General features: G+C 41.4%; 1 protein-coding gene across 4 annotated transcripts in view; it reads left to right on the top strand.

Moving 5' to 3' along the window:
* The first annotated feature begins 224 nt into the window (after positions 1–224).
* The window catches only part of ATP8B1 (ATPase phospholipid transporting 8B1), a 103,036-nt gene continuing 76,287 nt past the window's right edge, over positions 225–26,973 (top strand). For 2 of the 4 annotated variants that reach the window (XM_061615261.1, XM_061615289.1), the window contains exons 1-3: positions 225–609; positions 777–921; positions 12,086–12,165. The gene's annotated coding sequence lies outside the window, so the exon portion shown is untranslated. The remainder of the gene's footprint in view (positions 610–776; positions 922–12,085; positions 12,166–26,973) is intronic. The other 2 variants (XM_061615281.1, XM_061615272.1) reach the window with 2 other exon arrangements.

The following is a 26,973-nucleotide window of genomic DNA, read 5'->3' as shown; positions in this document are numbered from 1 at the left end:
TTACTGTTACAGCTGCTCTAGTTCAAACTCCGCGAGGCGCTCCCTTAGCGGCGGTGATGGGGCGGCGGGAGCAGCGGCGGGAGCGGCGGAGCACCCCGCAGCTCGAGCCTTTACCTGCAGATCACGTGGGCGCCTTCCGGCAAGGGGACGGGCTTCTGCTTGTCAGAGCTCTTGTGGAAAGGGGGGGGGGAGAGCAGGAGAGGTGTGTCTCTGTCGCGCTTTCCCTTCCTCCTCCTCCTCCTTTTCTCCTCTACCTTTTCTCTCAGGATGTCGAAACTGGACAGTTCTTAACTCATCTCTCCGCCTTCATCCTGCTTTTCCCCCTTCGGAGGAAGACACCACCTTGTGCGGGTGCGCGCTGAGGGGAGGGAAATAAGGAAAGCGGACAGGAGCGAAAACTTGAGAAACTTGTTTGTCAGCTCCCCCGGCTGACTCTCTGGGCGCGAGCCTGTTGGAAAAGGGGAGGGGGGGAAGAGGCGAGGGAAGGAGCGGAGGAGAGCAGCATGAAAGCGAGCTGAGCGGAGCACGCCCGCCCGCCCGCCCGCCCGCCCGCCCGCCCGCCTGTCTGCCTGCCTGCCTGGTGGAGATTCTGTCTGGAGATTTGCGAGGGTAAGCGGAAGGGGAGACATCCACCCCCTTTAAAAAAATTTTTTTGGAGAGGGATGTTGGGAGGAAAAGGTTTGCAGGTCTGATTGGCGAAGCGCGAGGGTGGGGACAACCTGGGCAAAGCCCTTGGCAGGGCTGATCGCGCTTTGTTCTCCTCATCCGCATGACAGCTCCGCAACTCCGCTCCTAGTGGTTCCCAGCGCTCCCAAGCAAGAGGTGCATCAGGGGCTGGGCTGCGGCTGGAGTGCATGCCTGGCCTTAAAGCGGCAGCTTCGTTTTCCTCTTCTCCATCCCCAGCCCTTCGCCTCCGAAAAGGTGGGCAGCGTTCAAGCCTTTTTGCTTCCTGTTGTGCAGGTTCAGTTTTTTTAAAAAGATGTTTTTAAAGTTGTTTTGTCTTGGTGTATTTTAGGGTCTTTTTTATGTGTTTTTAGGGCTTCTGTTTGCCGCCCTGGGCTCCTGCTGGGAGGAACGGCGGGATATAAATCAAATAATAAATAAATAAATAAGTTAAGCGCCTCTGTATTTTCTCTCCGTGCCAGACTGTATGTGTCACCTATAACGTTTAGTTTAGTTCTGTGATTTGCGTCTTTGGGCTGTGTAATCTGAGTGTGGATGGATGATGAAAACAAACTCTGGACCATCTTGTGATTTACTATTTATTGCAGCCTCTTCATAAATCTGCTTGTTTCTCCAGGGCTGGGAACGGTGCCTCCAGCCCACATCTTCTGAGATACGTCTTGTACAGCTTTTCTTTCCTTGTTCATAACTTCTCAAAGTGATATGTTTTCCTTCATTCAGATCAGAATGATAATTAGGAATGCTGGCTGAGCATTCCTTTCATTACAGGGATTGCTAGTTAATAATCTGAGCTAGCGTGTTGGTGTTTCATTGATGGAGGAAATGGTTAGGAACCTGTCTCCTGACAGTTGGGAATCTCTATTTTTGAACGAGATACCCATCAGAGTTAGCAGAAGGTGACACATGCAAATCTCCAACTAAGGGTGGAGGAAGAGAGAAAGGAGAATCTGGACTTTGGAGACACAAAGGTAGACGGGGAGAGAGCTGTGAGTTAGTTGAAGGCAAAGGACTTGGGGTTCAGAGTGTCTTTCTGGGAATTTGACTTGGGTAGCAGTGATCGGCTGCCTTGGGCCTATTTCCTTCCACTTTACCTCTGCTTATCCATTTGTAAATGAAGCAAATATTGCACACTCTGAGTCTCCAGTGTTTCTCCCTTGAAGGAAATTAAATTAAATGGTGCTGCCCCTTGAACTCCCCACTGCTCAAAGTACTGAGAAACAAGCAACAGAATTGCTTACTCTCCCACTCCTGCAATGTTTTTGAATTCTGGCTTTACTTTTTCCTTTCTAATGCAGTACTCCAAAGATCTGGATATGCTGTTTGGTCTCTTGATTTAGCTGCTGAATGTATAAGTGAATTTCCAGGGTTTCTTTAAGCTTCATGGCCAAATGAGAGAGCACTTGTTATCAATAAGCCCATTTCTGTTTTTATCCTGTGGGGCATATTCAATACGTAAACCAGCCTTTGCCTACCTGGTGTACTCCAGATGTTTGGGACAAATTCCATCAGCCCCAGCCAACTAAGGATGGGTTATCTGTGGCCCTCCAGATGTTGCTGGACAACAGCTCCCTTCTTCCCTGACCATTGGCCATGATGGCTGGAGCTGAGGAGAGATGGAGTCCAACAGCATCTTGAGGACCATGGATTATCTACTCCTGCCTTAGTCAGTCATCGAGACCCTGCTCCAGGGGCTTTGAGCGGTTAGGTGGGTGGCTCTTAGGAAAAGAGTTTTTTTAGTTCGTGAGAACTTGTTTTGGAATGTCCTCCTCAGGGATGTTAGCTGAGCACCTGTCCTGCCATCCTTTAGGCATAAGGTAGAAACTTTTTTTAAATCATGGTTTGCTAACTTTGCTATTATGTTGGATTTTAGCTATTTCTATTTTACACATTTATTTCATATGTGTTTTAAATTGTTAGGTTTTCTGTAGTAACCTCTGGAAAGACAGTATGAAAGTTTTTTAAAATAAATACACAAATCAAGTAATTTAAGTGTTCCTATCTCACCTTTCTGTCCCAAATGTTTCCCCAAAGCTGCTTCTAACTTAAACTTTTATGTATCTCAAATGAATAAAAACAAAGAGCATTAAATAATATGAATTAAAACAGCTCCAAGGAGAGGACATAAATTGGGCCAGTTAAAAAAATAAAAACATCCAACAGCAGGAAGATAAATCATCAGGGCAAATTCAAAGCTTGGTGAAATAAGCAAGTTTTTGCTGACCTCCTAAAAACTCAAGAGAAGCAAGTGATCAAACCACTCTACAGAAGGCTTTCCACAATCATCCAGAGTAGCTCTGCTAGTTGTCTCCCATGTTACAGCGGACTGACTGGCCTCCGTTGGAAATCAGGCATTTAGTGGCCCCAGTACTGTGCTATGGAATGCTCTTCAGTCAGAGATTCAACAGGCAGCCTTGCATTTGATTTTCACATGTCTCTTGAACATCTTTTTTAAAAGGCAGACAGACCTATGTTCAAATTTTTTGGTCAGTCAGTCATTTCAGTGATGGTTTTTACTGTGTTTTATATTTTATTGTATATATTATTGTATACTACCATGTTACATTTTATAAATTGGTGGTATGTAAATACTTTTATAAATAAATATTCAGGGTGTGGCAACTGGGAAAAAAAACAGTGTTAGCTGGATATCGTACTGCTAACCATACGGGTCTTTTTTGTCTGAAACATTAAAGGAAAGATAATTAGGAAAGGTATTGAAAATAAAACAGCCGATATCATTATGCCATTGTATAAATCTATGGTGCGGCCGCATTTGGAATACTGTGTACAGTTCTGGTTGCCTCATCTCAAAAAGGATATTATAGAGTTGGAAAAGGTTCAGAAGAGGGCAACCAGAATGATCAAGGGGATGGAGCGACTCCCTTATGAGGAAAGGTTGCAGGATTTGGAGCTTTTTAGTTTAGAGAAAAGGCGGCTCAGAGGAGACATGATAGAAGTGTATAAAATTATGCATGGCATTGAGAAAGTGGATAGAGAAAAGTTCTTCTCCCTCTCTCATAATACTAGAACTCGTGGACATTCAAAGAAGCTGAATGTTAGAAGATTCAGGACAGACAAAAGGAAGTACTTCTTTACTCAGCGCATAGTTAAACGATGGAATTTGCTCCCACAAGATGCAGTAATGGCCACCAGCTTGGATGGCTTTAAAAGATTAGACAAATTCATGGAGGACAGGGCTATCAATGGCTACTAGCTGTGATGGCTGTGCTGTGCCACCCTAGTCAGAGGCAGCATGCTTCTGAAAACCAGTTACTGGAAGCCTCAGGAGGGGAGAGTGTTCTTGCACTCAGGTCCTGCTTGCGGGCTTCCCCCAGGCACCTGGTTGGCCACTGTGAGAACAGGATGCTGGACTAGATGGGCCACTGGCCTGATCCAGCAGGCTCTTCTTATGTTCTTATGTTCTTATGGATGGCTTTACAAGAAGATTAGACAAATTCATGGAGGACAGGGCTATCAATGGCTACTAGATGTGATGGCTGTGCTCTGCCACCCTAGTCAGAGGCAGCATGCTTCTGAAAACCAGTTGCCGGAAGCCTCAGGAGGGGAGAGTGTTCTTGCACTTGGGTCCTGCTTGCGGGCTTCCCCCAGGCACCTGGTTGGCCACTGTGAGAACAGGATGCTGGACTAGATGGGCCACTGGCCTGATCCAGCAGGCTCTTCTTATGTTCTTATGTTTACTTGGAAGTAAGTCTTCCTGTGCTTAATAGTGTCTATTCTCCAATATAGTTTATTGGTTTTCCAAGCTTTTCTGTAACAAGCATGAACAATAAAAGAAACAAAAAACAGCAACAAAATATGTCAATTCATAATACCATTAAGAAAACCAAATGTATGTTTTAAAAAGTGGGAGAGAGAATATAAATAAATAAATAAACCAGGGGGAGAAGGGGGTACATAGGGAAGGGATGGGAGGGAATAGGCTCTGGCAGAACCCACATGACATACCGATCATTCGGACAGTTGCAAGTGGGAGTCCCAGATCACAGAGTATTTATGTTCTTTATGTTTCTGAGTAAAAGTAGCTCTTTCTTATCCTACATGGGAGGAAGGGTCCTCTGACCAACCAGCAACTAGGGGAGCCATTTGGTCCTTTCAGTGTTGTAAAGCTATATCTTTGGCCATTAATAAAGCATTCAGGGTCCAGCTTAGGGTTGCGAGGCTCAGGGCCTGATCCTGATCCTGTATCTTTAGGAGAAGAGAATGTCAGCCAAGTGCAGGTGTTCTTGCAACACTGTAATGGGAAAAACCACAAGGTGGAATTCTCCCTTTCCCCTGCACAACTTTTAAAGATACAGAAGACCTCTTGGCTGCCAGGCCCAGCCTCCAAGAGGTCTTCTGTATCTTTAAAAGTTGTACAGGGGGAAGGGAGAATTCCACCTTGTGGTTTTTCCCATTACAGCATTGCAAGAACACCTGCACTTGGCTGACTTTCTCTTCTCCTAAAGAGACAGGATCAGTCTCAAACCCTGAACCTGGCAACCCTAGTCCAGCTATAGTGTCCCTCCATCAAATTTCAGGAATCTATTCCCCAGTAGATGTACATAGGCTAATAGACTTTTAAACAACCAATTTTTTGGACATTAGCATTTGTGCTGTTCTTGTTGCGTACTTTAGCTTTTATCCAGTAGTTGAAATTAGTGGTCTAGGTGTGGAAGATTAAAAACTACCCCTTCGATAGCTGGATATCACTGAGGTCACAACATCTACAGGTGATTTTCTAGAGTAGGAATTTAAGCAGGTCCTAACCAGACACTAGGAGAGTGGTCAGTCTGGAGATTCCACTCTTTAGTCCAGAATTCAGAGTGTCCTTCTTCAAATATGTGTACTGTTTACCCAGAGCTTTAGATCTTTCCATGGTAGACATGGCATGTAAACACAAAGTGCTCTTCAGAAGTGTAATCAGGTTATTTTCCATTAAACAACATCAGTGTAGTTTAGGGAGTGGGTGGGAAAAATATAACTTCTCACCACACTTGTCTATGTGGCTACTTGCTTCTCTCCAGGGTAGCTGCTTGTAAAGATGGCCCTTCCTTTAGATTCCTTCAGAATAATTGCTTGTCAAGGTAAACACATTGGGGTTGGTACAGTTTGCAGCGCTCCTGAAATGGAGAGGATAAGGAAGTCTAGTTTGTAGCTAGTCGGAGACTTTTTGTTTGCTTGTTTGAACCATTTGAAACACACATGTATACCCAATTAATCTTGCTATTTTTGAGCCTGTATGTGGGATACCAAATAGACCAGCTGTTGGCTATATCATAAGCCACTTTGGATGATTACATCATGTTTTATTAAGCGGAGATATGTATGCCCTTTTGCTTGCACAAGGAACCCCTTAACTCCTGCATTTGCTATGAGCTATGATGAAGCTAGGAAGCCCCTACTAAATCATAGTTCCAGGTTTCTCTGGCAAACTGTGGTCACCAGCCAGGATCTTAAATCAACTTCAAAGCAAGGTTTACGATCCTGGCTTGTTCTGAAAATGGTGACCATAGTTTCCCAGTTTCGAGCAACAGTAAGCAATGGTTAATTAGAGACTTTCCTGTTTAATGCCAGCTCATGACAAAGGGGCTGCATGTATGGGCAAAAGCATGTGCATATCTTGGCTTAATAAGCGGAGACGTGACCATGTGAAGACAGCTTGTGCCAGGTTTGAACCCTTTCTAAGTCCTGCATTTGGGATTAAAGAGCAAACATCACACATTTTTAGGTGGTGTATCTGCCAGCAGATTTGCCCAGATGTGAAATGTATCTGAGAATGTGCACAGCACACTGGATATGTATAGCTTCTTTTGTGCCTTCATTCTATCTTGCATTTGCATCCTAATGTTCAGAGGGGGGGAACAGTGTGAAAAACAGCAGTAGGAACTACCTGTGTAACTACAGAGACACTGGCATTTTGGCGTCCCTGTTTAATGAACAACAGTTTGGGATACTATAATATCTTCTGCTGCAAGAGGAGCAAAATAGTAGAAGATAACATGTACGAGAGATCCCAACACTTGGAGCACTTCATACACACACAATACAGTGGCGAGCAAGTGTGCAACCCTGAGAAATCTGAATTCGGTGGGACTTGCATAAGATTGAGCTAGAAAACTGATATTCTGAACATACATAGAATCATAGAACTGGAAGGTACCTTTGAAGTCATCTAGTCCAGCCCCCTGCTCAATGCAGGATATTCAATAAAGATGTAAGTACAACATCCCTGACAGATGGCTGTGTGGTCTCTGTAATGAATCGGGGGGGGGGAGGGAATTAATATAACTTCAAAGCAAAGTTTTTTTTAGGGTTGGACTTCAATAACAACCTGGAAGGTTTTGCCAGCAGTGGTAGTGAGATCTGAAATTCTTTTAAGGCAGCTGGGGAGCACACATCTGCTACAAAACAAGGTAACTCCCCACCGGATGGGAGTAAAATTACAAGTGCAAGTGATTTGCAGTGTTGCAAAAACAAGACGAACAGCAAAGCATAATAGACTTCTGAGTTCTTTTGCTTCTTTCCGTTGCCATGGGTGAAGAAGCATGAGCTTGACTTATTAAAAAAGTAGGAAGTGTGTGGAGGAAGAGACACTTTAAATAGTTTAAGTTATTTTAAAAAAATTGACTAACTTCAACCTATTATTGGATTTCATGTTTTTATACTGATCATGTATTGTGGATTTTGGTCTTTTGCACACCACTGCCCTGGTACCTAGTCGATGAAAGGCAGCTCAACAATCTTTTAATATAAGTAAATTAAGATTTTGCAAATGTATTGCATCAAAAATTGCCAGTTTAAAAGAAAAAGAAAAAACACTGTTGTCTCTGTGCTTGGTATAACAAACTTGTATGTAATTAAGTAGTATATCTCTGGACTCTAAAAGAGTTTTCAGGTCTGTTTTGCACAGTAAGCATGCTTGAGATTACAACCTTAGTATTTATTTATTACATTTATATACCGCCCCATAGCCAAAGCTCTCTGGGTGGTTTACAGCAGTTAAAAACATTAAAAACAAATATACAAATTTTAAAACACAAAAAACAATTTAAAAACACTATTTAATTTAAAAATAAAATAAAATTAAAAATGCATGCTAAAGTGCCTGGGAGAAGAGGAAAGTTTTGACCTGGTGCCGAAAATATAAGAGTGTTGGCGCCAGGCACACCTCATCAAAAAGATCATTCCATAATTTGGGGGCCACCACTGAGAAGGGCCTCTCCCTTGTTGCTAGCCTCTGAGCTTCCCGCGGAGTAGGCACCTGGAGGAGGGCCTTGGATGTTGAGCGTAGTGTACAGGTGGGTTCATGTCAGGAGAGGCGTTCCATCAGGTATTGTGGTCCTAAGCCGTGTAAGGCTTTATAGGTTAAAACCAGCAATAACATGAAATATCATCACATCACAAGTACAGTATCTTTTGTGCTCTTAAATCCTGTTTTAAATGCCTGAACATAGCATGTGAAGGTGAAAGCAGCTTATCAAGTGAGACTCCCCTGAATTTTGACTCCCCCGAATTTTGAATGTTATTTTATTTTTTTATTACATTTATACCCCGCCTTTCTTTTCATGAAACCCAAGGCAGCTTACATATGGTGGCCAGGAAGCCTCCCATCCAGTCACTGACCAGACCTGATCCTACTTAGCTTCAGCAAGGAGCTGGCCTTATGTGTCTTCAGACCATAGCCTGAGACTATGAATGGGCACTCATTTTCCTTTTTTCAGATGGGATGTTTGAAGTACATGTTCTCAATCATTGATTGCTGTTTTGGCTATAGAGAAACATACCACCTATGTTCTGTTCCTGGGGCTTAGACTTCATCTGCACTGGAAAACCAGTATCTGAACTTTAAGAGTGCTAAGGGTTAATTTGTGTAGGTTTCTTTGTTACTGCACGGAACAGAGAAACTACAAAAATTCCATTTTTTAAAAACAAGCTAACTCTTTTGTCTTCCAGTTAACTGGAAAGTTAACAGGCTATATCCAATATGTACATTGTTTGATCATTCATAACATTGCACACCGACATGTCCATAAACAGACATGTCCATGCTGCCCTGGGCTCCTGCTGGGAGGAAGGGCAGGATATAAATCTAATAATAATAATGAAACATACTGTAACTTCTACTACCTAACTTCTGCACTTTTTTAAAAATATGCACACTTTTTCACTGGATAAGGGTTTAGTGATCCACTCCTAAGGGCATTCTTGCAAAACAGGAGTGGGGAACCTTTGGCCCTCCAGAAGTTGCTGGACCACATCTCCCATCAGCCCTAGCCAAGTGCAGCCAATGGCCAGGTATGATGGGACTTGTAGTTCAGCAACAAATGGAGTGCAAAAGCTTCCCCACACCAGTTGCAAAAGACTTAATTATGCAGTCGCTTAGAAGTGCTTCTCACCAACATATTTCTCCACATCTACAATAATAACCTGTGGTCAGGCATATACAGTTGTATTCAACTAAGTCCTCTTCTGAGTAGATTCACTGAATTTAATTAACCTAAGCTAGTCATATCTATTAACTTCAGTGGGTCTGTTCTGAGTGGACTGGTATTAAATACCACCCTATGAGTCACAGTATAAGGGAAGTGGTGTTGTGATAGTGAAAGTTATTGGCTGTTGTTTATACCGGTGTCCCCTCAATAAGGAGAAACAAATATGTGAAAGAGTAGCTTGGAAATGATAGTGTGGACAGAAGTGGCTAAGAAAACAGGTGTGTTATCATCCAGCTGCAGTTTGGTTAAATATTCAACACTATATTCCAAGATCCTGGTTTCTAATGGTGTATAAAAGACTCTATCTGGAAAGCAGAATAAACTATTGGCTCGACTGAGACGAAGAGCTTCTAAACTAAAGGCAGCCAACATGGTGCCCTCCAGATGTTGTTGGACCCCAACTCCCATCATCCCTGACATTGGCCACACTGGGTTGGGCTGATGGGAATTGGAGTCTAGCAACATCTGGCGGGCCACAGGTTAGCTATCTCAGCTCTAAACCATAGTTTGGGTGATCAGGAACAGATAGATTGAGCCTAGAGGTTGTGCCCTTCCTTGTCCCTTTTTGCCTTTGTATGTGAGGAGTGAAGATTAAGAAGCTTCCTTTTCCGACTTTCAGCACACCATAGCTTGCTGTTTCATCCAGATGCTGCCAACCATAGCTTAGCATGATGAGTATGAATTGTAGCAAGCAGCTTATGAGCTCCTGCCTCTCCTCTTCTCTCCTCTTGTGCAATTGTGAAGAGGAGTTCAGAAGCTTTTGCTTCTGGTTTCAGTTAACCACCATTTAGCAAGTTGTGTAGACTCTAAGCTGTGGGTGATTTTAACTATTTCTTGTTTAAACAAGCCAGCTTCCTGATCCATTGTTAAGATTGAATGGAAATAACCTGCCTTCAAGTCGATCCCAACTTTATGGTAACCCTATAAATAGGGTTTTCATGGTAAGAGGTATTCAGAGGGGGTTTACCATTGCCTTCCTCTGAGTCTGAGAGGCAGTGACTAGCCCAAGGTCACCCAGTGAGCTTCGTGGCTGTGTGGGGATTTGAACCCTGGTCTCCCAGGTCGTAGTCCAACACTTTAATCACTACGAGCTTGGAAAAGTTACTTTTTTGAACTACAACTCCCATCAGCCCAATCCAGTGGCCATGCTGGCTGGGGCTGATGGGAGTTGTAGTTCAAAAAAGTAACTTTTCCAAGCTCTGCCGGCTCTCTTTCTTAAGATTAACCACACTTTAATGGGTTCAGATGATCCAATAAGGTGAAGTTGATTGAAACTGGAAGCAAAAGTTTCAAAACTTCTCTTGATTGCACTAGAGCGGAAGATGGGAGTGCACAAGCATGAGACTTACTCTGGCTTGTTCTTGTCATACAAAACTATGGTTTAGAGCAGGGGTTCCCAAACTGTGGATCATGGACCATAAGTAGTCCGTGAGCTTCATTCAAGTGGTCCACAGCATGTCTGCAACAGATATTCGTATTGTTTTAATTGTATTTTATTGCCCCTTTTATGTCTTATATCTTGTGTTTTATTGCATCACAATTTGAGTTCTATAGAATGAAAACTGTTATACAATAAAATACAATATCTAAGAAATAATGGAAGCAATAAAAATACAATTAAAATCATATAGCATCTAGCACAGTGCATTATAATTGCTACAACAGGTTTATTTATTTAATTTGTATCCCGCCCTTCCTCCCAGCAGGAGCCCAGGGCGGCAAACAAAGCACTAAAACACTTTAAAACATCATAGAAACAGATCTTAAAATACATTAAGCAAACAGCATTAAAAACATTTTTTTAAAAAACAACTTTTAAAAAGGGTTAAAAACATTATTAAAAACATATTAAACAATTCTGACACAGATGCAGACTGTTGCAGGTTGAAAAATTATGAAGTGGTCTGCCAAAGCCATCAGCAATTTTCAAGTTGTATGTTGGGGGGAAAGTTTGGGAACCACTGCTTTAGAGTTTCTGACATCCAAATTTGGTGTTGTACCCAACTAAGTTTTACTTGGAGTAGACCCATTGAAATTAATGCACATGACTAAGTTAGACCCATTAATTTCAGCGGGTCTCCTCTGAGTGGAAATTAGTTGGATACAATTCTCTGACTGTATGTGGCACTGCCATATAACTGTTTATTATTTTTAGGCATTGAAGGACTTCTAATCTTTTTTTAAAAAAATTAAGTTAGTGGCCATCATCATATCCTGCGGTACTGAATTCCAAATGAAGTGGAAATAAAGGTGACAATGCGTGCGCAGGTGAAAAAGTACATATGAATTGTGACCATGTTCTTAGGCTTCATTCAGATTCCATTGTAAAAAGATTGGATTTGGAATGGCAAATTTCTCACATAAGACCAGTAATTAGTAATTAGTCACAGTTCATACAACCCTTAAACAATTCAATAGAGCATGTTCATGGACCTGTAACATAAGTCACCGAAAAAAATGACATTTCTCATGTGCCAAAACATCTGACATAAAAGTAGTAGACCGAAGCAAATGAGGCATGAGTGATTCATGCTTTGTTTACCTCCAGTCTGAGTAGATACCATGATGGCTCAAAGCAGGATTACAATGGGAAGAAAGTGTGATTATTGATTACCCAAATCCACTCTATCTTTGATGTAAAATCAGTTGCAAACATACATTTGAAGCCAAATGGGTGTGCCACAAACTGAAGTGATAATTCAAACTCTCCCCCAAAGAGAAATGTAACATTAAGTGTGATGTATCGGTCCTACAACCTAAACAGCTATGTGTTTCCTAATTAGTGAAAATGCCAGCGAAGATTTCCAGAGGTGTACTGGCTGGCCTCTGGTGACAGAGGTGCCATCCTGCTGGCAGTCTTCGCTCTCCATCAGTGGAGCAGCACTGACATCTTTCCTGCTTCCCTTTAGCTGCGGAAGGGCCATAGCTCGGTGGTAGAGCATCTGCTTTGCATGTGGACGGTCCCAGGTTCAATCCCCGGAGCCTCGAGGTAAGGCTGAAAGAGACCTCTACTGAAATATGGTGTAGACAATAACAAATAAGATGGACCAGAGGTCTGACGTGATAATATAAGGCAGCTTCCTATGTTCCTAAACGCTGGCTGTTGGATTACACCCTTAGTGTTTTGTTTGGAGGTTTGCTTAATTGCTATTAAACCTTGCAACTTTAACTTTACTAAATCTTTAATTTTTTTTTACTTGTTTTGGGAAGTTTTCTGTCAATGTTTTGGTCCTCAGTCTTGTAGGTTGAATGGAGACTTAGAAGAGCTACTTGCCTGCCAAATGTCTTGGCCTCCTCTTTAATTTTGTACTTTCTGCTGTAGCCTGGGAGCTCTTTACTGAGATGACAGATTTTATTGGGAAGCAGTATTACAGGTGTTTTTCATTTTTTTAAAAAGTACAAAACCCCATGCAACTATTGTTAAAATGTAAATGTACTGCCTTCAAGTCGATTCCAACTTATGGCAACCCTATGAATAGGGTTTTCATGAGGCTGAGAGGCAGTGGCTGGCCTAAGGTCACCCAGTGAGCTTCATGGCTGTGGGGGGATTCGAACCCGTAGTCCAACACCTTAACCACAACACCACACTGGCTATTGTTAGCTTCTCCTTTTTAGATGACATAGCTCTGAGCTAAATGAGTTTTACTGTTAGGCTTTTAAATGCAGCAAAATTATGATGAAGTTGGAGCCATAGCACCTCAAATGAGAAAAAACAGTATAGTCCCCTTCCCTTGCTTTACATCTGTTCCGAGTATACACGCACTCAAATTCTAACAAATTTTAAGCCCACATGCTGGGGTGAGGAATATTTTTTTCAGCACAAGAACTACATTCCAGGGCCCACTTACCTGTGGTGGGTGAGGCCAGAGGCAACAAGTGAGTGGAACAACAGGTGTGAATCTTAATTTTGTGCCATAGAGACTATACAAAAAGTCAGTGGTGTGCATGTGTGTGTTTATTTATACATACACACACACACACACCTCTCTTATAGCCATCTGGCATCCTGGCGAGCAAATGGTATTATAAATTCAAGGATGCACTGCAGGCAGGCAAAGACACTTGAGGAGGATGTGAAGCATGGCCAGAGAGGGGATTGTGGGCTAGAGAGAAGGAATGGCCTGGGGAGAATCCTAAGGGCCAGACAGAGAGACCTGGAGGCCGTATGAGGCCCCTGGGCCTGAGGCTGTTGCTATAGAGACTGAAAGTATCTGTTGTTGGGCATTCACTGCTTGGGTGTGGAAGGATCGCTTAGTCTTTTTTTTAATGACTTGGGAGATTGGTGGCTTCACAATTCTGGATTGACCCTGCACATAATTCCCTTGTTTTGTGCTGTTTTTCTGGTCCTCAAAACTGGAATCTCATTCTCTTTCCTCCGCTCCCAGATTTTAGACTACTTCACTCTATGGCCTCTCTCCCTAATCACTTTATCTTTTTTTTTTTTGCTTCATTTATCTTACAATGAAGCTATGATAAATTTTGGGGAAGGGCCATAGATATGTGATAAGAGCATTTTCCTTGCATGCAGAAGGTCCCAGCTTCAATCCCGAGCATCTCCAGGTAGGGCTAAGATATACTTGCCTGACATCCTGGGAAGCTGCTGACAATCAACAAGTTGTATCTGATAAAATCATGCTCAGACGATGACTTATTCAGATACAATCCAGCACAGACAAAAGGAATCAATGGTCTCATTCAATATAAGGTAGATTGCTAAAAAGAACTCAGGCTAATTAATATTCCAAGGCAAAACACATCAAAGGTATCCTATGTTATTTCTACATTGTAATTTCTTGATGGCTGTCCTGTTCGCAGCCTGTTTCTTCTTATCTTTATAAGACATAAGGAGGTGCCTTGTACTGGGTCAGAACATTGCCACCCTGGGCTCCTGCTGGGAGGAAGGGTGGGATATAAATAAAATAATAAATAAATAAATAAATAAATAAACATTGGGTCATCCTGCTCAACACTGGCTATTGGGCAGAAAGCATTTTCTCCAGCACTCTGTCTCAGTTCTCTTTTACTGTAGAGTCTGGGGAGTGAATTTGGGAATTTCTACATGCAAATCACTACTGCACTATACCCTCCTTTCCTCCCAGCAAAGTGGTTCATAGGAAGATTGTGTGTGTGTTATGTGCCTTCAAGTCGATTACGACTTATGGCAACCCTATGAATCAGCGACCTCCAATATAGCATCTGTTGTAAACCACCCAGTTCAGATCTTGTAAGTTTAGGTCTGTGGCTTCCTTTATGGAATCAATCCATCTCTTGTTTGGTCTTCCTTTTTTTCTACTATCTTCTGTTTTCCCCAGCATTATTGTCCTTTCTAGTAAATCACATCTTCTCATGATGTGACCAAAGTATGATAACCTCAATTTCATCATTTTAGCTTCTAGTGATAGTTCTGGTTTAATTATTTTGTTCTAACACCCAATTATTTGTCTTTTTTGTGGTCCATGGAAGATCATTTTTTTTTAAAAAGTCTCAGTGTTTTACTTCTGTGCATAGAGGAGGTTGTTGCCACCAGTAGTAAGAAATCATATTTGAAAAATACAACTTTCGGTCCTGTATGAATGTCTTCAGAACTGGATTGCTTTCTGTTAACAAGTGTAAAGTTCAAACGTCTGACTTTTTGCAATAGCAAAGTTCCTTTGTGTTTTCGCTTTAGAGGAAGCTGGCTTTGAAATGCTGGAACAGCGCTGTTAAAGGGCATGAACTACCTGTCCGTCTTCATGTGTCATAGGTTTTTCCAGTTTGTCCAGTATTTTAATGCTCCCTAATATATCTTATCTCATTTTTATGTGATATTTTGCTAGTGGCTCAGTCCTGTTAGTACAGGCAAAGTTATAGCCACATGTTGGTTATGGGGAACCTATTTTGACTTTCACAAGTCCTTTTCATGGCTAAACTACACATTACTCTTATTGTGTGGTTAGCAACTTTGCCTGGGTTTCTAAAAAAAGGTGATACTAGTAGGCACAGGCTGTTTTTAGCACAACTGCAGCATGCAAGGAGGGGAAACTCATTGGCCTGGTTCATGCAACATGGTAAGCGAAACTATGGCTTACCAGGACCACATGAGCGTGCTGGCTTCTGGAGAGGATCTCACAGCCACTTTGCTCTTCCTCAGTTGGTTTTACTGCTGCATTGTGCTGACCATGTTGTCTGAATCTGGGCTTGTGGGTTAAGCTTTGTCCTCACTAACCATGAACTGCAACCCAGAACAAACCTTGGCTATAGTTTGTGGTTAGTGAGGAGAGAACTTGGATTCAGATGTCATGCTAAGCCAAACCTTGGCTTAGCTCAGCATGCTACAGCAGTAAAAAGTGAATTCCTTTCTGAAAGCCCTGCATGTTTACACAGTCCCAGTAAGCCATAGCTTACCATAGCATGTGAACCAGGCACTGTATGCGTTCTAAAGAGCTTGGCCTTTGAGTTCAGGTTGAGAACTGGTGGTGACGATAGGTTGCTGGTAGCAGTTCATGGTAATTTGGCCTTGAACAATTTGTAGCACGATAGTGTTCAGTAGGACCAGACCAAAAGCCTATTCGGTAAGTGTTGCTAAATATAGCTTTAAAACAAGGATTGGGAACCTGTGGCCCTCCAGATGTTGCTGGGCTATAACTGTCATCACACCAAGGATTGGCTGTGCTGGCTGGGGCTGATGAAAAGTCCCAGAACTGGAGGGCCGCAAGTTCCCCCCAACTGATTTAAAACATCGTGTGCATTGTTTTAACAGGCTGCTTCTCAATCTTCATGTATGAAGATTCAATACAGGTATTGATATACCTCCTGCTGCCTCCAGCAATTTGCAAGTAATTTTAGACAGCAGATGTGTAACTTAATTTTAGCCCAGGAAAGTTTGTATGTGTCCAGATCTGAAATGAATGCTGAAAGCATTCTAATTAGTGCTAGAAGAGGCTTTTAATTGGTTTATTCTGCCTCAAGGGAAATAATTCCCTATTTACTATATCTTGTTCTTCCTTTCCTGCAGTTTATATGATGAGCATTCTGTTCAGCTGGGCAAAAAAATCAACAATTAATCGCTTCTGTAAGAAATCTGAATCATTTAATGGCATAAAAGAAGGCTGGTATCCATTCAGGATTAGGTTGGACACAAGGCAAAGTAAAAATGCTTATGTGTTATTTGAGAAACAGAACAGTTGAAAGTTCTCCTTGTCTTCAGCAATGTTCCTTGAAGCAATGTAATATAAATTAGGGTGCATGTTAAAAGTATATAATAAGACTTAAGGTCTTCAAAGAATTTGATCCCAGTTATACCTTCTATAAATATCTTAAATTGGAAACAGTAGATACCGCATTAAAAATAAATGATAACTATTAGATATTTCATGATGGAAGCAAAGAACCTATATCCCACCTTCTTTTAAAAAATGCACAAGTTTGTATTTTTGAATTCCATAATTTGCTTCCATAAAATATGATCTGTATAAGGCTTCAAAGGTCTGTGTTTGAGGCACGCATTTTGTACAAGTAAAGCATATCTATGTATGGAAAATGTAAAATATGTATGACACTATCTTGTGTGTTGTGCACATGTATACATTTGCATTGAAATCACATGAGTATGCATCTGACTCCCATACTTCTGAGTTCATTGACCCCCTGATGAGCTTATAAAGTTGTCATCTACCAAACCCAAATTCTTGGGAATGTAAATGAAATAATGGAGTAGTGTTACTCAGAGTAGACCCACTGAACGTAATGGACATGACTAACATTGGGTTATTAATTTCCAGTGGATCTGCTCTGAGTAGAACTTAGTTGAATACAACTCAACGTCCAGAAATATCAATATGTAATCAACATTTATTAATAATCACCATTCCTAGGAATAACAGAGGTTCCTACTGCTTCCTTGTTCCTCTTAGGAAGAATATAATGACTAGATTGCTTTCAGTGGCTCCTGAATATTGTTACAAGTACCATGTGTTCTGCTGAGCCTATGATGGGAATAGCAATCTTGATATATTCTCCTTATGTTTGCCATATGAGAAATTACTTATCGGTATAGATTAGAGGGCTACGTATTTTTCCTATGCAGGTTTATTTAAGCAATAACAACTGGCACCCTTGACCTCTGTTAACCCAACATTACATCTTCCGTTTCTCATCTGGACAATTGGGCCATAGCTCAGTGGTAGAGCAGAAGGTCCCAGGTTCAATCCCTGGCATCTCCAGGAAGGGCTAGGAGAGATTCCTGTCTGAAACTCTGAAACCCACTGCCAGTCAGTGCAGACAATACTGAGCTAGAGGGACCCTTGGTCAGACTTGGTACAAGGCAGCTTCCTAAATGCTCTCTTTCAATCTTGCTGCCCTGTTCTATGAGAACTCTGGATCCACCTCACTACTTTTTCTTCCAGTGTTTAGTTGCTTATTTGAAAACACCCCTGGCATTCTCAAAATCTGCTCTCTCCACCCTGCCTTTCCCATTTGTTTGTGTCTAGCCTCTTTGACGTAAGCCCGAGGCCAACATCTGTGTCTACTTGTGTTTAGCACCTTGTTATGTTAGATATCATGTTCCATAAGTAATGAGCAGAACAGAAAGTCTCACAAACATTCTAGAAGATGTTGGCGGGTCAGGAGGACCCATGGCTGGGCTGCTTTTCAACCTAAGCGGTATAGTACAAATGACACACCATTTTTTTAAAGGGGTGGGGGGAGGAAAGGTGAAGGAGAAAGACAGACTGGCCAGAGGCAAAGGGCTCTCATATGTTTAAGAGTTATAAAGGAGATTTTTTACAGGTGTGACTTTTATTAATCAGGGCTGAGAAGAGCTGTACCTGCAATAATTCCTTCTCCTCAGCTCTTACAGGTACAAGATCCCTGCCCTCATTTGTATTTCATCACCTTGGAAATAAAAGGACAACATCAGACATGCTTTAAAAAAAATTAAAGAATGGATCCCATGTTTCAGGTTGGGCTTAATAGTGTGTCTGAAAAGACTGAAGATTATGGCTCTAACAAATATTATGAGGCTGCCTAGTATTCTTTCTAAAATGTATTCCTCTTTAAAAAAACAAGAACAAAAAACACCCCTGCTTTTGAAAATATTTTTGTCTTCCTGGTATTTTGCTGCACCTTAATTTCTGAAGTTGCATCATCCCACCTTCAGACTATACTGTTTTCAAAAGGACATGCTCTGACTTGGAACACCTGCTTCCTCCCCTGCTCCCACATGCCCTGATGCTTCTGTGGAAGTTGCTTGGGCAACTGTGCAATGTAAAAGGGGCTGAATAAGATGTAGAAATTCTGTTCTTGCTATCTGGCAGACTAGGCCACTCCCTTAAACACGAGGCTAGCTTGCTTTTACTGTAGTAGCACATCTTTTCCCATGTGATGTTAATGACACTACAAATTGCTCAGATTCTTGTTTTTCCGCTAATGTCCATTCTTTGGCCAAAATCTTGCTGTTAGTGATTTACATCCACACTCTGCAGGCACACTTTCCATGACACATTCCAGGTAATAAGCTACATGCTACCCTTTAGTTAACCTCCTCCCTGATGTCTGTGTAAAGTGAGTATGTTGAGCCAAAATGTTACTGATGTTAATTATATAATAGCATAACGTGAATTCTATTTAAATATGAATAATTACAACGGAGCTTTTGGAATGTGAGTGCATTGTGCACTGTGTGAGTGTGCACGCGCAAATGTACTGCATGGCCAAATGCTACTCAAAAGGGAAAAATTTGGAGCGTCACATTTTGCTTTCTCTCTCTTTATTTTTTGAAAGGCAAGCTTACTACCCCTGGTAGTTGTACTGAAAATTTTTGTTGTTATGTGCCTTCAAGTCGGTTAAGACTTATGGCGACCCTATGAATCAGTGACCTCCAAAATCATCTGTCATGAACCACCCTTGCCAGGCAGGCAAGGTGTTTTGCCTGCCTGGTGCGAAGGTTGCGGATATCGCCCGTCGTTTAGATAGTTTGGTAGACAGTGCTGGGAAGGAGTCAGTGGTCGTGGTGCACGTTGGCACCAATGACATGGGGAAATGCAGCCGTGAGGTCCTGGAAGCAAAATTTAGGTTGCTAGGTAGGATGCTAAAAGCCAGGACCTCCAAGGTGGCTTTCTCTGAAATGCTACCAGTTCCACACGCAGGACCAGCCAGACAGGCCCAGCTTCGCAGTCTCAATGCGTGGATGAGACGATGGTGTCGGGTGGAAGGGTTTGGATTTGTTAGGCACTGGGGAACATTTTGGGACAAGCCGGGCCTGTACAAAAGGGACGGGCTCCACTTGAACTAGAATGGAACCAGACTGCTGGCACTTAAAATTAAAAAGGTAGCAGAGCAGCTTTTAAACTGACTGAGGGGGGAAACCCGACAGGAGCTGAGAAAGGTCCGGTTCGGAATAAACCTCCCCCCTGGGATAAAAACCAAAGAAATGATGAAATTTTAAAAGGGGTAGGCCTAGAAGTAGGCATTGTGAGAGCAGGGGCACAAGATATAAATTCAGAAGAGCAAAATTACCACAGGCCTAACCACAAGTGCCAAAGACACTTGAAGAGAGACACTGCTTACAAGTGCCTGTACGCTAATGCTAGGAGCCTGCGAACCAAGATGGGAGAACTGGAGTGCTTGGTCTTAGAGGAGAGCATTGATATAGTGAGCATAACGGAGACCTGGTGGAATGGAGAAAACCAGTGGGATACGGTTATCCCTGGATATAAACTATATCGGAAGGACAGGGAAGGACGTATTGGTGGCGGAGTCGCTCTATACGTGAAAGCAGGCATTGAATCCAGCAAGCTCGAAACCCCAAAAGAGACAGACTCCTCCACAGAATCGTTGTGGGTGGTGATACCATGCCCCAGGAGGGACTTAATACTGGGAACGATCTATCGTCCCCCTGATCAAAATGCTCAGGGAGACCTTGAGATGAGATATGAAATTGGACTTCCGGGAAGGGTGACTTAGCCTGTGCCTGCTTTTGAGACGGGCTCCTGCCTCAAAAGAAGCTTATTCAGATATATCAGTCAGTTTTTTCTTTTTTTTTGACTGATTAAACTTCTCCCGGGTAGGGAGAAACGAAGAGATTAACCTCAAAGCCTATTTTTGTTGGGACGACCAGATCTCATTAATTTATGGGACGAGGTCCAGCCGACGAAGGTGGGACGGATTTTCAACAGCAAGCTCTATCTGTTAAAGCGAACGTTCATCTTATCTTCTAAGAGAGAACGCATTAACAGGCAAGCACCCTTCTTTCTATATTTTTCTTTTACTTGACTTAAATTGTTGCTGTTTAAAAGAGATTTGCCAGATTGATCGGTTTTTGACATCTCACTGGGGAGCCGTAACTTCTCTCTGCTACGCACTAATTAATAGCTTATCTCTGTTTTTGTTGCAAAAAGCTGTCCTGGATTTGCATTCTAAAGATACACACAGAAGAGGGATTTCTATTCCAGATTTTTATTTTGAAAAATATTATACTGTTTTGAGACTACTCTCTTTTTGGTCTATTTTATTTTGACGAATCTGTTTCTTGACGATTGCCATTAATTGTTTCGATCCTGGGAACTGCATTTTGTTTACTTAACTATTGGAGAGATAAGGCTGTCTGCTCTGTTTATACTGTGATGTCACCAAGTCTGGAGTATTAACCCAATTGTTGCTGAAATAAGAAGTGGTTTTCCTATATTTTTCTTTTAAAATGGCAATTAAGAAAGTGGCTGAGAATCTGGAAATAAATATGTTTCAGAAAATAATGGATGAGATTGAGATAACGAAAATTGAATTGAGTAAAATGAAGCAGGAGATTAAAGATATAAGGGTCCCTGTGAGAGAGGTGACCCTGGAAGGGGTCCCTGTGAGAGAGGAGACCCCGGAGATTGGAACAGGGGTCCCTGTGAGAGAGGAGACCCTGGAGACTGGAATAGGGGTCCCTGTGAGAGAGGAGATCCCGGAGATTGGAACAAACGTGGAACAGGAACAAGATTTGGAGTCTATGGACTTTAGAAATAAAATCTATTGTTTGGAACTCAATGTTATCTCTGAAGAAATTAATGAAGATTCTAGAGATAAAGTTATCAATGGCATGGATTATCTTCTGGACTGGAATGATGTGATGGAGCCCAATATAGAGAAAATCTATGGAATTAACTGCAGCCATGTGACAATGGAAAAACTTTTAAGAGATGACCCAGTGTATTTTGAAAAAAAGAACAGAGATATGATTTTACAGCAGTATTTCAGCAACCTATTCAGAATGGATGGCAAGAAAATATTTGGGATAGAGGTAATTCCCATCAGACTCTTACTATATGACTATGGCTTTGACAGCAAGATTATTATGGAATACTGATAATGGAAGATTGGATATTGAAATTACTGGACTTAACAAGACTACTGAAGATGGAAGATGGAAAATGGAACTAATAGAGATAATAGAACAATGGCTACTGAAATTACTGAACCTAACAGATTCTGATGTGATGGATTAATTGAAATGTTTATTTTGACTATGGTTATGACAATAAGATTATCATAATTAGTAATGAGATGGATTAATCGATATGCTTATCTGGAAAAAAAAAATTGATAGATATATTTCTTAAAGAATTGAAATCTCTCTTTGACTTTTTGTGGAAAGAATAAAGTAATGTTTATGAGATTTGATGATTAAGTAAGATAACTACTGGAGGAAAGTGATTTTATAATATGACTTAAGAGACAGGATTGCTATATATTATAGACTTATAACTGATTTGATCTTTGACAAATGGGAAGTCAATATTTTACTCTTTATTTTTTATTTTTGTTTTTTTTTTTTTTTTTTTTCTTTTTGTTTAACTATTTTTGATTTTGTTTTTTGTCTTTGAATGTTTTATGATTTTGTCTTGTATGTTTTATGAAAATTTGAATAAAAATTATTGAAAAAAAAAAAAGAGATGAGATATGAAATTGAGGAAGCATCCAAACTAGGAAATGTGGTAGTAATGGGTGACTTCAACTACCCGGACATAGACTGGCTGCATATGTGTTCCAGTCATGACAAAGAAGCAAAGTTTCTAGATATTCTAAATGACTATTCCCTAGACCAGTTGGTCATGGAACCGACCAGAGGGACGGCAACCCTGGACTTAATCCTCAGTGGGGACCGGGACCTGGTGCGAGATGTAAGTGTTGTTGAACCGATTGGGAGCAGTGACCACAGTGCTATTAAATTAAACATACATGTAAATGGCCAATTGCCAAGAAAATCCAACACGGTTACATTTGACTTCAAAAGAGGAAACTTCACAAAAATGAGGGGATTGGTAAAAAGAAAGCTGAAAAACAAAGTCCAGAGGGTCACATCACTCGAAAATGCTTGGAAGTTGTTTAAAAACACTATATTAGAAGCTCAACTGGAGTGCATACCGCAGATCAGAAAAGGTACCGCCAGGGCCAAGAAGATGCCAGCATGGTTAATGAGCAAAGTCAAGGAAGCTCTTAGAGGCAAAAAGTCTTCCTTCAAAAAATGGAAGTCTTGTCCAAATGAAGAAAATAAAAAAGAACACAAACTCTGGCAAAAGAAATGCAAGAAGACAATAAGGGATGCTAAAAAAGAATTTGAGGAGCACATTGCTAAGAACATAAAAACCAACAACAAAAAATTCTATAAATACATTCAAAGCAGGAGACCATCTAGGGAGACGATTGGACCCTTGGATGATAAGGGAGTCAAAGGTATACTAAAGAACGATAAGGAGATTGCAGAGAAGCTAAATGAATTCTTTGCATCTGTCTTCACAGTGGAAGATATAGGGCAGATCCCTGAACCTGAACTAACATTTGCAGGAAGGGATTCTGAGGAACTGAGACAAATAGTGGTAATGAGAGAGGAAGTTCTAAGCTTAATGGACAATATAAAAACTGACAAATCACCGGGCCCGGATGGCATCCACCCGAGAGTTCTCAAAGAACTCAAATGTGAAATTGCTGATCTGCTAACTAAAATATGTAACTTGTCCCTTGGGTCCTCCTCCGTGCCTGAGGACTCGAAAGTGGCCAATGTAACGCCAATCTTCAAAAAGGGATCCAGAGGGGATCCCAGAAATTACAGGCCAGTTAGCTTAACTTCTGTCCCTGGAAAACTGGTAGAAAGTATTATTAAAGCTAGATTAACTAAGCACATAGAAGGACAAGCCTTGCTGAAGCAGAGCCAGCATGGCTTCTGCAAGGGAAAGTCCTGTCTCAGTAACCTATTAGAATTCTTTGAGAGTGTCAACAAGCATATAGATAGAGGTGATCCAGTGGACATAGTGTACTTAGACTTTCAAAAAGCGTTTGACAAGGTACCTCACCAAAGACTTCTGAGGAAGCTTAGCAGTCATGGAATAAGAGGAGAGGTCCTCTTGTGGATAAGAAATTGGTTAAGAAGCAGAAAGCAGAGAGTAGGAATAAACGGACAGTTCTCCCAATGGAGGGCTGTAGAAAGTGGAGTCCCTCAAGGATCGGTATTGGGACCTGTACTTTTCAACTTGTTCATTAATGACCTAGAATTAGGAGTGAGCAGTGAAGTGGCCAAGTTTGCTGATGACACTAAATTGTTCAGGGTTGTTAAAACAAAAAGGGATTGCGAAGAGCTCCAAAAAGACCTCTCCAAACTGAGTGAATGGGCGGAAAAATGGCAAATGCAATTCAATATAAACAAGTGTAAAATTATGCATATTGGAGCAAAAAATCTTAATTTCACATATACGCTCATGGGGTCTGAACTGGCGGTGACCGACCAGGAGAGAGACCTCGGGGTTGTAGTGGACAGCACGATGAAAATGTCGACCCAGTGTGCGGCAGCTGTGAAAAAGGCAAATTCCATGCTAGCAATAATTAGGAAAGGTATTGAAAATAAAACAGCCTATATCATAATGCCGTTGTATAAATCTATGGTGCAGCCGCATTTGGAATACTGTGTACAGTTCTGGTCGCCTCATCTCAAAAAGGATATTATAGAGTTGGAAAAGGTTCAGAAGAGGGCAACCAGAATGATCAAGGGGATGGAGCGACTCCCTTACGAGGAAAGGTTGCAGCATTTGGGGCTTTTTAGTTTAGAGAAAAGGCGGGTCAGAGGAGACATGATAGAAGTGTATAAAATTATGCATGGCATTGAGAAAGTGGATAGAGAAAAGTTCTTCTCCCTCTCTTATAATACTACAACTCGTGGACATTCAAAGAAGCTGAATGTTGGAAGATTCAGGACAGACAAAAGGAAGTACTTCTTTACTCAGCGCATAGTTAAACTATGGAATTTGCTCCCACAAGATGCAGTAATGGCCACCAGCTTGGACGGCTTTAAAAGAAGATTAGACAGATTCATGGAGGACAGGGCTATCAATGGCTACTAGCCATGATGGCTGTGCTCTGCCACCCTAGTCAGAGGCAGCATGCTTCTGAAAACCAGTTGCCAGAAGCCTCAGGAGGGGAGAGTGTTCTTGCACTCGGGTCCTGCTTGCGGGCTTCCCCCAGGCACCTGGTTGGCCACTGTGAGAACAGGATGCTGGACTAGATGGGCCACTGGCCTGATCCAGCAGGCTCTTCTTATGTTCTTATGTTCACCCTGTTCAGATCTTGTAAGTTCAAGTCTGTGGCTTCCTTTATGCAATCAATTCATCTCTTGTTTGGCCTTCCTCTTTTTCTACTCCATTCTGTTTTTCCCAGCGTTATTGTCTTTCTAGCAAATAAGGTCTTCTCATTATGTGTCCAAAGTATGATAACCTCAGTTTCATCATTTTGGCTTTTAGTGACAGTTCTGGTTAAATTTGTTCTAACACCCAATTATTTGTCTTTTTTGCAGTCCAGGGTATGCACAAAGCTCTCCTCCAACACCACATTCCAAATGAGTTTATTTTTCTCTTACCCGCTTTTTTCACTGTCCAACTTTCACATCCATATATAGAGATTGGGAATACCATGGTCTGAATGATCCTGACTTTAGTGTTCAGTGATACATCTTTGCATTTGAGGACCTTTTCTAGTTCTCCCATAGCAGCCCTCCCCAGTCCTAGCCATTTTCTGATTTCTCAACTGTTGTCTCCATTTTGGCTAATGACTGTGCTGAGGTATTGATAATGTTTGACAAGTTCAGTGTCCTTATTGTCAACTGTAAATTTACATAATCTTCTGTTGTCATTATTTTAGTGTTTTTGACGTTCAGCTGTAGTCCTGCTTTTGTGCTTTCCTCTTTAACTTTCATCAGCATTCGTTTCAAATCATTACTGGTTTCTGCTAGTAGTATGGTATTGTCTGCATATCTTAATTTATTTATATTTCTCCCTCCAATTTTCACACCTCCTTCATCTCGGTCCAATTCTGCTTTCTGTATGATAGATGAAACAAATAGGGTGATAAAATACACCCCTGTCTCGTACCCTTTCCGATGGGGAACCAGTCGGTTTCTCCATATTCTGTCCTTACAGTAGCCTCTTGTCCAGAGTATAGGTTGCTCATCAGGACAATCAGATGCTGTGGCACCCCCATATCTTTTAAAGCATTCCATAGTTTTTCATGATCTACACAGTCAAAGGCTTCGCTGTAATCTATAAAGCACAGGGTGATTTTCTTCTGAAATTCCTTGTACCATTCCCTTATCCAACATATGTTTGCTATATGATCTCTGGTGCCTCTTCCCTTTCTAAATCCAGCTTGGATGTCTGGCATTTCTCGCTCCATATATGGTAAGAGCCTTTGTTGTAGAAACTTGAGCATTACTTTACTTGCATGGGATATTAAGGCAATAGTTCGATAATTACTGCATTCCCTGGGATCCCCTTTCTTTGGAATTGGGATGTATATTGAAGACTTCCAGTCTGTGGGCCATTGTTTAGTTTTCCATATTTCTTGAGAAATTTTTCTCAAAATTTGGACAGATTCAGTCTCAGTAGCTTGTAGCAGCTCTATTGGTATGCCATCTATTCCTGGTGATTTGTTTCTTCCAAGTATCTTAAGAACAGCTTCCACCTCACATTCTAAAATTTCTGGTTCTTCATCATACGGTTCCTCCGTGAATGAATCTGTCATCCTGTCATCTCTTTTATAGAGTGCTTCAGCGTATTGTATCCATCTTCCTTTTATTTAATCTCTGTCAGTCAGTGTGTTCCCCTGTTGATTATTCAACGTCCCTACTCTTGGTTTAAATTTCCCTTTAATTTCTCTAATCTTTTGGAATACGGCTCTTGTTCTTCCCTTTTTGTTGTTCTCTTCTATTTCTATACAGTAACTATTGTAATAGTTCTCTTTGTCTCTACGTACTAGTTGCTGTATTGTTGCATTTAGGGTTCTGACTGTTTCTATCTCCTCTTGCTTTTGCTTTCCTTCTTTCTTTAACCATTTTAAGAGTTTCTTCAGTCATCCATTGAGGTTTTTCTCTCTTTTTAACTAGAGGTATTGTCTTTTTGCATTCTTCCCTGATAACGTCTCTGACTTCACCCCATAGTTCTTCTGGTTCTCTGTCAACTAAGCTGAAAGCCTCAAACCTGTTCCTTATTTGATCTTTATATTCTTCTGGGATGTTATTTAAATTGTATTTTGGCATTATGATTGCTTTGTTCTTCTTCTTTAGCTTTACTCTGATTTTCTATGCAACCAGTTCATGATCTGTACCGCAGTCTGCTCCTGGTCTTGTTTCTGCAGAAAGTATGGAACTTCTCCATCTTCTGCTACCAATTATATAATCAATTTGATTCCTATATTGACCGTTTGGTGATGTCCATGTGTACAGTTGTCTTCTCGGATGCTCAAAAAATGTGTTTGCAAGCAACAAATCATTGGCTTCACAGAATTCAATAAGTCTTTC

The sequence above is a fragment of the Rhineura floridana genome, chromosome 1 (assembly GCF_030035675.1).
Source record: "Rhineura floridana isolate rRhiFlo1 chromosome 1, rRhiFlo1.hap2, whole genome shotgun sequence".
Lineage (NCBI taxonomy): Eukaryota > Metazoa > Chordata > Lepidosauria > Squamata > Rhineuridae > Rhineura > Rhineura floridana.
This window is presented reverse-complemented; position numbering and strand designations above follow the sequence as displayed.